Raw genomic sequence first — 15855 nt, 5'->3', positions numbered from 1 at the left:
AAATCAGCTTAAAAAATTACCTCCTATCATGTGAGGTCCAACGGTCATACAGTCTAGATTACTCAATTCACTTCCTAACACTAAGTTAGAGAAAATTCATTAATCAGTAGTTAGTTATCCCTTGCAAAGAATTAGCCCCTCTTCAAGGTAATGACTCTAAAAAGTCAACTTAAAAAGTTACCCCATGTCACGTGAGAACCAACGATCATATAATCTAGATTATTTCCCTTTCATAGTGACCAAATCACATCCAATTGCATGCACATCACACATATTCAATCAAATAAGAACAAGACATAAACATATCATAGAATAAGGAAATGACCAAATACATAGTTTATACATTAATATCACATCATAGTTACTCCTTACTCCTAGAATCGAGAGAATTACTCCATTGCAAAGGAATTATAAATCAAAGATACTAAAAGAAGCATTCACACAATTAAAAACAGAGAATAGAGATAAAGAAATGCTTATGGAGAAGATTCCTGATGTCTTCAGATGAATTCTTTACTCCGATGGTGGATGGATCTTCGCAATGGCTCCTCAAATGAGGACTCTAGGGTTTTTTCCAAGAGGAGAAAATCCTCTCCTAAGGAGGGGGATGAAACCCCTTGGTCCAAGATGAGTTAAGCAACGTTTTGCTTGGCCCTTTTATACCTTCCCCCCAAGCTATCCAGATTTGCAAATTTACATGTCTCCACTAAAATTAATTTTTTGACCCTTAAACCCGATTTTCTCGGGTTAGACCCTGAATCAAAGTTGTAGATCTTGAAACTATTTACATTTCCATAGGTAGAAGAGCAAAAAGTTATGCTCATTAGAAATTTATTCCATAGTGTAGTCCAAAGGCTATGGGCAGTGTTCTCCAATACAGACACCCTTGTTTAGTTATGGAAAAGCACCATTTTTGACATGCCCCGTGCCCAGAAACATGGGTGTCCATGGTGGAGTCTATTTGGTGGCATTTTAGCACCATTTTGCACCCTATTTCTTCCATATGAACACCTTTGTGTTATGTGATATTATCGGAGCATGTTCCTTGATTAGAACTTCATTTTGATGGTCTTTTGAACCATTTTTCTTTTGGACACTTTATGTGTTTAGTTTGATAATGAAGCTTGATGATGAGATATAGTTATCCCATATTGAGCCTTTTCTCGATCCATTTTTTGTCTTTCTTGGCTGTAGGAATACACCCGTGTCATGAGGCATCGTCAGAGCGTACTCCTCTCTCCAACTCCATGTTCAATGCTCCATTTTATACTCCAGATTCATATTCTATTAATAAAAACAAGAAAAAAGTGGTTCTCTGAACTAAATGTAATAAAATGAAGCACACAAAAATGAAAACATGAAATATATGCATATAAAATGTGACAAGATGTGTGTCAATTTATAATAAAACCCCTATATGAAATACGCTCATCAAAATCCCCCAAACTTAAACTTTTTCTTTTCCTCATGCAAACATCAATATCAAGAATGCATATGAATTCATATCATCCAAACTTCAATAAGTTCATCTAATCCTATCAAGTAATTGAAGGCGTTGGAATTCCGTTCTGTTTCAATTTCCCTATACAAAAATTGTACAAGTACAGAACATTTCCTAGTGACCCGCATGTTCGATCAGACATGTGTTTGATCAATCAAGCAAGTTCTTGATGGATCAAATCACACCTTGATCGAGGTACAAGATCGCTGGCCTCTTGTGTTAGTATTCAAAATCAATACAAAGAAAACTAAACTAATTACGCAGCGGAATCAAAGAACTAGTTGTACCTTTCCTTTGTAGCTAAATACCTCTTGATCTTTTGTTGTATTCCTCTCCTCTTCTTGGGCGTCGTGTGGGCGACGATCTACCAAGATAACAAACACCCTTCCTTTCGTTGTTTCCAAACCGCCGGCCACCAAGAGAAGCTCTAGGATGAGGCACCTTCTCCTCTTCTTCCTTCTTGTCTTCTTCCTCTTCTCCAAGCCGTCGCCCACCAAGGAGGAGGAGGCACCGACCCTTAGCAAGGAGGAGGGGGTGCTGACCCTTAGCAAGGAGGAGGGGGTGCTGACCCTTAGCAAGGAGGAGGGGGCGTCGTCCCTTAGTAAGGGGGAAGGAGGCGTCAGCCCTTAGGAAAGCAAAGAGGGTGGCGCCGACCCTAGGTGGAAGAGAAGTCGCCTGCCCTAGGGGGAAGAGAAGCCACTGACCCTAGGTGGAGAAGGTGGCGCCGGCCCTAGGAGGAAGTGGTGGCGCCAAAACTAAAACCAACAACTTCTTGGATAGGTGGATGTGAGGCTTTATATACAGGCTACAACAGGGACCTAGAGGAGGAATTGGTTTAGGCCTCCTGATGGGCTTGGGCCTCCTGTGTTTAGCCCGAACACCCAACTCAAGTCCATCAATAATGACCCATACCACTAAAGGATTATTATTGAACTGCCGTACAAATCCCATATTACAATATGGGCTTCTTCTTATCATAAGTGTGTTAACCTCCCTGTGTTTAAGATATTGTATGTCCGTTAATTAAATGAGTTACTGATAACTCAATTAATTAACATCTGATTCCAAGAGTAGTACCACTCAACTTTATTATCATACCGGACTAAGTCCACCTGCAGGGTTTACATGATAATCCTTATAAGCTCCTCAAGAGGGCATCATCAACCTAAATAATTAGGACACAGATTTCTTCTATAATCAACAACATACCATATAAATAGTACTATTTCTCAACTCATCGGGCATATTGATTTAACGAATAAATCTCACCCATTGATAAGTTAAAGAAATAAATACTAAGTATACGTGCTTGTTATTATATAGGGATTAAGAGGACGCACATCCATAATAACAAAGGTTCTATTCTTTTATGTAGTCAGTATAAATCAAACAACTTCAAATGATCCTGCTCAATACACATATAGTGTACTAGTGTAATTTTATGGTCAAGACAGATTAATACCAAATTACACTACAGCCATTCCAATGGTTTGTCCTAATCCATTTTGGTTGTGAGCTACTATTTATAATTTATAAGAAACCGATAACATGATCTTCTATGTGGCACCATACACAATGTTATCTATAATATAAATTAAATGGACAACTGCATTGACATATATATAAATAGAAAATGCAAACATTTAACCAAAGTGATTCTCATCTCAAAATATTTCAAAACATTTCAAAACAGATGTTCATACAAAAGTTAGGTTTATAATATACATCCCAACAATCTCCCACTTATACTAAAAGACTATGTTGCCATAAATGCTGCCATACATCTGATTCTTATCCCCTCAACATGCCTATCAAAAGCTCTCGTCGGAAGGGCCTTAGTGAAAGGATCTGCGAGGTTATCTACTGATGTAATCTTGGTGACAGCAACCTCTCCTCGTTTTACGATATCTCGTAACAGATGTTACTTGCGCTCAATGTGTTTACTTGCCTTATGGGCTCATGGTTCCTTCAAGTTTGCTACTGCACCACTATTGTCACAATAAATTGTGATAACTTTGGGCAAACCATGAATCACATCTAAGTCCATCAAGAAGTTTCTGAGTCATACAGCTTCTTTGGCTACCTCAGAGGTTGCCACATACTCAGCTTCCATGGTAGAGTCTGAAACGCATTTTTGCTTAACACTCCATGCTATGGCTCCACCTCCTAAAGTAAACACATACCTTGAGGTTGATTTACTACTGTCCCTATCTGATTAAAAGTCCGAATTCGTGTAACCCACAGAGAGCAAATCCCGAGGCCGCATTTTTGCTTTACGGCAGTCCAATGTCCCTGTCCTGAGTTACTTTGATATCTGCTAACCATGCCCATGACAAAACAGATATCTGGTCTCATATATAGCATTGCATACATTAGGCTTCCTACAGTCAAAGCATAAGGAACTGCCTTCATCTCCTCTATCTCCTTTGGTGTCTTAGGACACATTTCTTTAGATAAAGGTACTCCATGCCGAAAAGGTAGAAAACATTTCTTGGAGTTTTGCATGCTAAAACGAGCTAGGATAATATCGATGTATGAAGCTTGGGATAAGCACAACATCCTTTTCTTGCAATTCCTTATTACTTTGATCCCAAGAATATGTCCACATTCTCCCAAGTCCTTCATATCAAACTGCTTGGACATCTATACCCTTACGTCTGACAACATTTTGACATTGTTGCCAATAAGCAAAATGTCATTTATGTATAATATAAGAAATACCACTACGTTTCTGTCACTTTTCTTGTATACACAAGACTCATCCGGACACTGAATGAATCCATAAGACTGGATCACTTCATTAAACCAGATGTTTCAAGATCTCGAAGCTTGCTTCAGTCCATAAATAGACCGATTGAGCTTACATACAAGATGCTCTTTGCCCTTCGCAATGAATCCCTCTGGTTGTTTCATATGGATGTTTTCTTCAAGACTTCCATTAAGGAAAGTTGTCTTGACATCCATTTGTCAAATCTCATAATCCATATGAGCGGCAATAGATAAAAGAATCCGGATAGACTTAAGCATGACTACCAGCGAAAGAGTTTCCTCATAATCGATTCCCTTTTTCTGAGTATATCCTTTTGCAAAAGCCTTGCTTTGAAGGTTTCCACCTTCTCATCTGTCCCTCTTTTCCTTTTGTAGACTCATTTACATCCAATGGCTTTCACACCATTTGGTGGTTCTACAAGCTCCCAGACCTGATTAGAATGCATCGATTCTATTTCAGAGTTCATTGCGCTTTGCCAAGATGCTGCATCTTTGTCTTGGAGTACTTCATCATATGTCCAGGGATCAGCTTCATGTTCACCAGGGATAAAGTCTGAAGACTCTCCCAAAAACATGAATCTATCAGGTTGTTTAACAACCCTCCCACTATGACGAGGCACTACCTGTAATTGTGCATCATTTGTAACACGTGTTGCAGTTACTTGTAGTATCTCATCTTATACCGTTGGTACTAAAGTAGAAGTGTCCTCTCTTATTTCCTCAAGAATAATTTTACTCATGGGCTTATGGTTCATTACATACTCCTCTTCTAAAAATCGGGCATTGGTGCTAACAATGACCTTCTCATCTTTAGGACTATAAAACAAACCACCTTTCGTTCCTCTAGGATATCCCACGAACAAGCGAACTTCTGTACGTGATTCTAACTTATCAGCGTCTCCCTTCAGCACAACTGCTGTACTACCCCAAATCCGAATGTGTTTCAAACTAGGCTTATGCACATTCCATAATTCTGTGGGAGTATAGGGTACTGACTTAGAAGGTACCAAGTTCAGAATGTATGTCGCCGTTTTCAGAGCATATCCACAAAACAAATTTGGTAATTCTAAATAACTCATCATTGATCTAACCATTTCCATAAGAGGCCTATTCTTTCATTCTGTCACACCATTCTGTTGGGGTGTACCAGGTGCAAACAATTGGGATTAAATCCCGACCTCTGATAAATAACTCCTAAACTCTCCTAAGAGGTACTCTCCACCATGATCAGACCGTAGTGTCTTGATACTTTTATCATGACGTTTCTCCATATCAACCTTGTACTCTTTGAACTTATCAAAGCACTCAGACTTGCAACACATCAAGTAAATGTACCCATATCTCGAATAGTCATCTATAAAAGTGACAAAATATTCGAAACCACCTCTTGCCTGGATAGTCATAGGCCCACACAAATCAGAATGAACCAATTCCAACACTTCTTTGGCTCTATACCCCTTTGCCTTAAAAGGTCTTTTGGTCATTTTTCCTTCCAAGCAAAACTCGAAGGTCGGAAAGTTTTCCACTACCAATGAACTCAAAGGTCCATCGGCTATTAACTTTTGAATCCTACTCAAGTTAATATGACCCAACCTTAGATGCCAAAGATATGTTTAGTGCATTTCTGAAGGTTGCTTTCTCTTATTAGAGAAGATGTGTTATTAATTTCCATTTGTTGCATCATGGGAGTTATTGGATTAAGAATATACAAATTGCCAACCAACGCACCAGAACAGATAACCACCCTATTTTTCTTGACAACCACTTTGTCATCAAAAGAAACAGAATATCTATCCATAAATAATTTAGAAACTGAAATCAAGTTCTTTCTAAAACATGGCACGTAAAGATAATTTTTCAAAATTAAAGTTTTATTCCTATCAAAAGATAAATAAACATCTCCCACTACAACAGTCACCGCTCTCGTAGCATTGCCCATGTAGATAGTGATCTCCCTTTCATGTAGTCGTCTGGTTTCCTAGAACCCCTGCAATGAATTGTAGACATGATCAGTGGCTCCCGTATCTATACACCAACTACCGGTAGATAACACCGCTAAACATGTTTCAACAAGTAATGAATAAGATATACCTTTATTGTTCTCTTTTCTATGAGGACAGTTCACCTTTCAATGTCCAGACTGCTTGCATGTGAAGCACTTGCCTTTCGACTTCTTCACACATGCCTACGGCCCAGTCCCTTGAGATCGAATCATTTTCTTTGTCGAATCAACTTGTTTCTTCTTCTTTTCGCCTTTCGGCTTAGAGGCAGAAACGTTTTCAACAATGTGAACTTGAGAACTTTGACGAAATAGCCCTTCTACCGCTTGGAGTTCTGTCAAAAGTTCTGCCAATGAATAAACCCTTTTGTTCATGTTATAGTTCAGGCGGAACTGTTCAAAACTCTTGGGCAGCGTTTGGAGAATGATATCGACCTGGGTTTCCCCATCGATTTCAGCTCCAAGGACTTCCATCTCATTTAAATGAGTCATCATCTTGAGGATATGATCTCTTACGGGTGTCCCCTCAGTTATGATGGTGGTCATTAAGTTTCTCATGGCCTCCTACTTGGTAGCCCGATTCTAGTGTCCGAAGAGTTCCTTGAGATTGAGCATCATGTCATAGGCAGTGGGTATGACTTGATGCTGATGTTGCAGCACATTTGACATAGAAGCCAAAATGTAACACCGTGTCATCTCATCTGCCTTGACCCATTTCCTATGTCTCTCTATCTCCTCTTCACTAGAATCCTTATTAGGCACGCTAGGACAGACCTCAAGAAGTACGAACTTATATTCTTCAACAGTTAAGACAATGTCCAAGTTTCATTTCCAATCAATATAATTTGGAACAATAAGTGTGTTTTCTTTTAAAATAATAGCAAGAGGATTGAAAGTTATTTTAAAATCCTGAGAATCACAAAATATTTGGTCAAAACTTTAGAATTTAAAATAATATTGATTCCTTAAACAATATAATTTAAATTCACCAACACCTCAAAACACCGTGAATTTTGTATGCCATGATAGTGTGGACGATACTAATTCAAACATTTATAAGAGAAGGTTTTACCCATTAATTTTATTATCTTGTTAACCTAACTTTATGACAAATAAAATTAATATTCGGTCACACAAATAATAGCAGTAACTCTGATAGGGTGGATACTATTAAATGTGCCTAAGTATATACCATTACTTGATACTTGTCCATTAATTAGGATTGTGCCCCATTAGATGGAGAAGATCACACATACCTAAATAATTTCCTATAATCATCCATAGAGGAAGTTTGATCTAGTGATCTGCAAACAAACTCATCCGATATGGATGAAGGCACTTAAAACCAACGCGCAAGTTTGAATGCATCACTTACAAACTAGTAATAGAGACCATAGAATTTATTTAAATAATCCCTCTCCTACTTAGTTATTTAAATTAAGGAATTTTAACATGTGCACACATCACGACACATAAAAACAACATATAAAGGCAATAAATATGAAAATAAAATTTCCAACTATTATGGCATCATCCAACGTTGTCCTCCAATATGTCGCCAATGGATCAAGTCATCGCGTCTATCTTGCTTCCTTCTTCATCGTGCCTCCGGTCCTCAAAATAGCATCACGCATAGCAAGGATACAAGCCGCAAAAAAAAAAAGAAATAAAATTTACATTTATCGATCTTATATTCCACAAAGGAATTTACATGTAATCTAGATCGAACAGAATGAAAAATAATAATAATACAACGACCGACTGCATTTAATTATTACAATCATGCACATAAAACAACCTCGACATGCCCGAGGGTTCAAATCATACACAAAAATAAAAAGTCATAATAGTTGGATCTAGGATGCCTGCAACCATACAGTTAATCTTTCTTGCACATCCTACTATTATCCTGCCTAAACTTATATATGAGCAGTGCATAATTTACCCGAAAACCAATCACACAGAACCAAAAAACATGCTCTGATACCACTTGAAGGCGCTGGAATTCCGTTCTGTTTCAATTTCCCTGTACAAAAATTGTACAAGTACAGAACTTTTCCTAACAACCCGCATGTTCGATCAGATATGTGTTTGATCAATCAAGCAAGTTCTTGTCGTATCAAATCACACCTTGATCGAAGTACAAGATCGCTGGCCTCTTGTGTTGGTATTCAAAAATTTATACAAAGAAAACTAAACTAATTTCGCAGCGGAATTAAAGAACTAGTTGTACCTTTCCTTTGTAGCTAAAGACCTCTTGATCTTCTGTTGTATTCCTCTCCTCTTCTTGGACGTCGTGTGGATGATGATCTACCAAGATAACAAACACCCTTCCTTTCATTGTTTCCAAACCGCCGACCACCAAGAGAAGCTCTAGGATGAGGCACCTTCTCCTCTTATTCCTTCTTGTCTTCTTCCTCTTCTCCAAGCCGCCGCCCGCCAAGGACGAGGGGGCATCGACCCTTAGTAAGGAGGAGGGGGCGCCGACCCTAAGCAAGGAGGAGGGGGCACCGACCCTTAGCAAGGAGGAGGTGGCACCGACCCTTAGCAAGGAGGAGGGGGCGCCGGCCTTTAGCAAGGAGGAAGGGGGTGCCGGCCCTTAGGAAAGCAAAGAGGGTGGCGTCGGTCCTAGGTGGAAGAGAAGCCGTCGGCCCTAGGGGGAAGAGAAGTCGCGACACTAGGTGGAGAAGGTGGCGACGACCCTAGGAGGAAGAGGTGGCGCCTAAACTAAAACCAACAACTTCTTGGATGGGTGGATGCGAGGCTTTATATAGAGGCTACAACAGGGACCTAGAGGAGGAATTGGTTTAGGCCTCCTGATCGGCTTGAGCTTCCTATGTTCGGTCCGAAAACCCAACTCAAGTCCATCAATAATAACTCATACCACTAAAGGGTTATTATTGAACTACCGCACCAATCCCATATTATAATATAGGCTCCTTCTTATCATGAGTGTGTTAATCTCCCTGTGTTTAAGATCTCGTATGTTCGTTAATTAAATGAGTTACTAACAACTCAATTAATTAGCATTTGATTCCAAGAGTAATACCACTCAACTTTATTATCATGCCGGACGAAGTTCACCTGCAGGGTTTACATGATAATCCTTATGAGATCCTCAAGGGGACATTATCAACCTAAATAATTAGAACACAGATTCCTTCTATAATCAGCAACACACCATATAAGCAGTACTATTTTTCAACTCATCGGGCCTATTGATTTAACGAATAAATCTCACCCATTGATAAGTTAAAGAAATAAATACTAAGTATACGAGCTTGTTATTATATAGGGATTAAGAGGACGCACATCCATAATAACAGAGGTTCTATTCTTTTATGTAGTCAGTACAAATCAAATAACCTCAAACGGTCTTGCTCAATACACACATAGTGTACTAGTGTAATTTAATAGTCAAGACAGACTAATACCAAATTACACTACAACCGTTCCAATGGTTTGTCCCAATCCATCTTGGTTGTGAGCTACTATTTATAATTGATAAGGAACCGATAACATGATCTTCTGTGTGGCACCACACATCATGTTATCTACAATATAAAATAAATGGACAACTGTATTGACATATATATAAATATAAAATGCAAACATTTGACCAAAGTGATTCTCATCTCAAAATATTTCAAAACAGATGTTCATACAAAAGCTAGGCTTATAGTATATATCTCAACAGTAGTATCATCTTTATGCGAAGACATTCAATTATTTTCACCAAGCCTAGTCTAAGTGCACAATGCATGGTTTGCTCCTAAGGTTTTAAGTTCCTCCCTAAGTCAAGTAGTTATCCCACTGTGTTCCTACAGTTTTCAACGTTAGGCACTTACCTACCATACACAAGGTTCATCTACTCTTCCCAGCACAAAGTCTCAAAGGTATGCTCGGTATTGAGAGAAATGGATAAGTATTTCCCTAGTAATCTAATTCACTCTCAAAGGGACATCTTATCATTTACACCCATGGAAACTATTTTCTATCTCATTATCGCCACTCAGAATTTTTTTTCCAATTTTATTTCACTCAAATGTTTTATTACATTTCAAATTTTCTTCTTTTTTTATATGGGACTTTGTTTTTTTTTCAAATGGGCTGACATAAATCGAGCATGATCCAGTAACTAAAATATTTTAGGAAAGGGTCACCTATGATCACCATGGTACTAGTCCAATAAGATGAATCATGACTATGTTGTACTAAATCAACTTTTTAGAAACAAATCAAAAGTGAAGTATAGTGGCCAAACTATTAAGTAGGCATATGGTAAAACAAAAATCAACTCAACATTGCTTCTATAAAATTTTACTACTAGATAGAAAAACATGAATCACCAAAAATGAGAGAATACATCCACATGATAATACTAATACTAAGCACATCTAAATATTTCTTAATAATCAAACCACGCATGGGTATTGCTATGCCAATCCAAAACATCAGTAAGAACTAAACATGATATGATGCAAGCTAAAAGAAAATTTTATTATTCAAAGAGAAACATGATAAAACTAACTAACAACCCAACATATATATATCCCCCAGACTTAAATTTTTCAATATCTCAAAGATAATCATAACTCTAAGTTAGAGGAAGTTTAGAGTGAGAGGAGTTGTCAAGTGATGGTGTCAAACATTTGAGTCATTCATGTGCTAAAGATATTTGGTATTCACATTCCTCCTCAACTTTGAGTCCTAAAAAAATTAGACAAGAAAAAACAAGTAGGGGGTTAGGATTAGGAAAAAGGAAAGAAGGGAGATCAAGGGAGGCATGACCCATGCTTGCTCTTGGCAAAATTTAGCACAGAAGATTCATTTTCTGCTTCTTCTTTTTTTTTTCAAGCGCTTGACATGGCCTATGTCGGCTAGCACGAGAGCCTGTGTCAAGTGTGGCAGCTTTAAAGCATGGGTGAACATGGCCCCGTACCAGTGGGCACGAACATTTGTGTTCACTATTGGATGTTGAGCATGGCTCGTGCTGGCTAGCATGAGCACTTCAAATCTGATGGACAAATAGAACACAACCCATGCCACTAGCACGGACACCTATGTAGAAGCAACCAAATGGAACACGACTAGTGTTCAACTCTGGGAACTTCCTTTTGTGGCCTATCAAAGATGGTAAACAAGATATGCTCTCTGAAATCATGCTCCTTGCCATGAAATTAAGCAAAATAAATAGTTAAAACTATGAAACAAGAGAAAAATATAAATGAAAATAAGAAAGAAACTTGGATTCCCTCCCAAGAAGCACTTGCTTTCGATTATAAGCTTGATCCCCTCTTAGGTTCATCTCAATCTCGCTCTTGTCAGAGTAAGATACTTCTAGACTTTTATTCAAATGGCCCAAATTATGAAGAGAGCTATCATCATGAAATCAATATAGTGAAGCATCGCTTCCTCCATCTTCATCCCCTTGAAAGTACATCCTGGAGGATGGAGAGGGTTAAGTTTGAGCTTCCAATCCCAATCTCTATGGAAACCTACACACCCAAAGTAAAAGCACACCTCTAACATGCATGCGAGAAAAGAAAGAACTAGAACTATATTAAGTTTAATTGAGTATGTTTCAAAAAATAAATCACATTCAACATAATTAATTATAAGTATATCTACGAAATTTTCTAAAAGATCACAAGAGATACTAATCTTGCATTGCGGAAAGGTACCTGGAGGTTCAAAATAAGAGGATGTGACTTCATCTACATCAAGTAAAGGTTGTAGCTCTTGCTTAGGTGGTGGTGCTTCTAAAAGTTATGATTCTTGGGGCTTTGCTAGTACTTCTAAAGTCCCTACACATATATCAACAGCAATTTCAATTCTTGCAACTTGTCAAGTGAATGTATGATCAAAGAAAGTGATTCTTGGGGCTTTACTTCCATAGCACAAGTCCCTACACTCTTATCCACAACATTAACATTATCATAAATAGTAGAGAATTCACTAACATCAATATCATAAATAGGAGGATCAATAACTTCATCAGAAATTTCATACTGTACATTATCATAAGAAAAATCTTCATATTTAAGTACATCAAGAAAAATGCAAGTAACCACTTTATTATCTATAGGATTGGAAATTCACTAGGAGGGGGGAGGGGATAGTGATCATCAAAAATTCGATTTAAAACTAAGTTACGCAGTGGAAAATGGAAGCAAAAAGATAATGTTAATATAAGTTATTTTTACTTGGTTCGGAGCCTTCGACGACTCCTACTCCAAGGTCCGCACTCGTCAAGTGCTCTCATTGGGAAATCCACTAATAGTTCAAAATGGTTACAGATTTCAAGTACAAGAACTACAAAACAGTGTTACCGACAATAAAAGAAAAGGATCTTGATCTCCGATTGTTAGAGGAGTTTCACAAAGTCGCAGGAACTTTTTCGGAGCACCGAGCAGAAGAGAAAGTTGTAACATTTGTTGTTTTTAAAGCTCCTGGTCAAATACCTTTAAATAGGTCCATTCCGGGTGCCTAGAACCCCTCCAAGTACCTAGACCACGTGGCTCAACCAATCAGCATACTCCACATTAGCTTATGGATCATTTTTCAGGTCCGAGTGCCCGGATCGAGTCCAGGCACCTGAATTGCCTTGGCACCTACAACCTGCCCGGGGTGAGCCTGGTCTAGGCACTCGGACTCCTTCCAGGCGCTCGGACCCCTTCGGGGCACCCAGACCCCTTTTCTTCAGTAGCTTCTTCCTACAGAAAAAGGTTAGTCCAAGCGATAAAATATTTTTTACCCTGCAAAATAGAGTTAGCACAATATGATAAAATATGAGTAGTAGTTAGATCATGTCTCTCCAAGAGCAAGATCTAGTCAAGATCTCATCTTAGGTTTGCCAAATGGACCTAAACTAAACCGACACATATAGTTTCCTCAATGAGGAACGCGTCCTCACTAGATCTCTCCACCAGTTGCTTACCTTCACTTACCAACTCCAGTCACTTGACTTACCTCTGACCCACTAGGTCTTCCCACTAGTTGTTAGGTCTGTAGACCCAACTAGACTTTGACCGATTATCAGGTCTCGTGGACCCAATCGGACTTCCTACCAGATATCGGGCCCAGTAGGCCTATCTGGAGTTCGCACTGGCTAACTGAACTTCCCGCCAGATATCGGGCCCAGTGGACCTATCTAGACTTCTCACTAACTATCGAGTCTCGCAGACCTAGCTGGATTATAACCTAGTGTCAGGTCCTTCAGACCAATCAACTCCTGTACACTTGGTAAAAAGGTTAAACAATAAAACACTCTAACTTTAGACCCCTTGTCATTTATCAAAACAATAGTTGGATCATAAGTATAAATTGCACCAACAATCTCTCCATTTTTTATGTAATGACAACCTGGACTAAAGTTAAAAAAAAAATAATATTGAGACAAAAAAAATAATTATTTTTGTTTTACATTATTAATTTTGTTTATCATTTTTTTTTACATTAACCCTTACCCTCCCCCTTTGTCATTCATTAAAAAAAAATAAGGTAAAAGAAATGCAAACATCCAAATAATGTTAGACAAATAATGTTAGATCCTATGTCAATATATTATTGTAAGTAAAGTTCTAAAAACTTCATAAACTTTTAATAAAAAAGGATTTCCAAGTAAGATTTTCAAATCAATATAAGAAAATTTCTATGTAATATTTTCAAAAGATATTTTAAGAGTATTTTTAAGGAATAAAATTTTGCAAAAAAAATATTTTTCTAAGGAAACTATTTAAGTTTAAAAAAGCTTTCAAGTTAAATTTATCAAATATTTTCTAAGTAAGAATTTCAAAATTATTTAGAAAATTTTGCTAAAGGAAATTATAAGTATTTTTAGAAAAGTACTTGTAAAGTAATTTAAAATACTTTCTAAATTTTATAAGTAATTTTTTTTCAAAAATATTGAATGAAGTGTAACACCCCAAATTTCCTTGTTTTGAGTTCTAAAAGTGCTTATAAATATTTAGAAATGCTTTAGAAATATTCTAGAGATTTTTAGAGTATTTTTATAGAATTTTTGGAGGTTTTTTAGTATTTTTACCAAAAGAAATAAAGTTGCGGCAAAAAGTTGTCTAGCCAAGGTTCGACCCCGGAACCCCTTAGTAAGCAAAGTCTTAAGAATGTTTAAGATGACCAGGTGCCCCAGCAAGAGTGAGCTAAAAGATGAGAGAGCAAAATAATTTTATGTATAAATAAATACGTCCCTAGGCATAAATAGAAGAACTTAAGTGAAATAATGGGATTTCCTTGACCTAATCTTTCCTCTTCCTCCCGTGCGCCGACTCCTCCTTGGCTTGGGTGAAAAAAAAAAGAAGCTTAGGGCTTCCTGTGGTGGCCGGCTAGGACGAGCTTCGAGGGAGCTTTTGATATTTTTCGACTCGTCTCGACGAGAGGAACGCGTTGACGTAAGCAAAGCGCGAGGATCTCAAGTTTCACCGGAATCCTAGAGAGGTTACGCGTTAGTAAGTTCAACATAACACTGTAAGTACTGCTCACCTACAGTAAGAGGTGTTTTCCGTTGATTTCTCGTCGTAGAAATATTATATGTGCAGATTTTTTTTTGTGTTCTATGCATGATTGTGTGTTACCTATTTGATTTCACTTGTAGATGCATATGGAAGAATACCCAATCAGTATTGTGGGCTAAGGAGAATTATAAGAAAGATAAAGAAAAGAAAGAAAAAGGCCAAGACTTTAAGTAGATCCCAAAGTCAAGACTTTAGGGATTCTGGCACACAAGGTGCTTGTTAAAATGCCAAGACATTTAAAGAAGAAGTAATTAAAATATTTTATTTTGAAAGGCTAGTACCCGACTTCTAAGATTGTCGTAAATAAATCCAGGTGTCCAATTCCAATGTCTTGGCCCTAATAGACCAAGATCTTCTCTTTTAGGATTGGTGGCTCGCTACCCCAACCTATTAGGGAACACACATAAGATGGTACTTACACCTTAGGGATCCCAAGTGAAGCTATTTATTTTCAAGTATATGCTTTAGTAAAGTTTTCAAGTTAAAGAATTTCCAAGTTTCAAGTTAAGTTAAGAAAAATCGAGTTTAAGGAAGTTAAATGCTTGTATATGTTTAAGAAAGTTAAATGCTTGTATATGCATGTTTCCTTGAGTTAAACCTGTTTTAGTTCCTCTATTAGTACGAAAGTATTTATGCATGTTTACATGTACCATCAGTGTAAGTAGTAGTAAAGATTCTAACATGAAAAGTATTTTTAAGAACATGCTTGCACATCTCAAGATTTTTGTGAGCTTGGTAGTACTTACTAAGCCTTGTTGCTTACTAGTTGCATTTCCTCTTACTGCAGACAAAGGAAAAGGAAAACAAATTTGAAGGAAGGCGACAAGGGGATGCATGATAGTGTGTGTGATGCTTGGACTATGGAAAGCCTTTGGAATTTGCTAAGAACATATTAAGATTTTTCTTTAAATTACTAAGAAAATTTAGAGAGTTTACTTTCTATTCATTGTCAAGAAGATTTTATAAATTGTTAATTTTGCATATGTTGGATATTGTTTAGTATTTCTGTTGCTAGTGATGAAATAGATTAGTTTTAGTTAATGTTTGTTGGA

This window comes from Zingiber officinale, chromosome 10B (assembly GCF_018446385.1).
Source record: "Zingiber officinale cultivar Zhangliang chromosome 10B, Zo_v1.1, whole genome shotgun sequence".
NCBI classification, from domain to species: Eukaryota; Viridiplantae; Streptophyta; class Magnoliopsida; order Zingiberales; family Zingiberaceae; genus Zingiber; species Zingiber officinale.
This window is presented reverse-complemented; position numbering follows the sequence as displayed.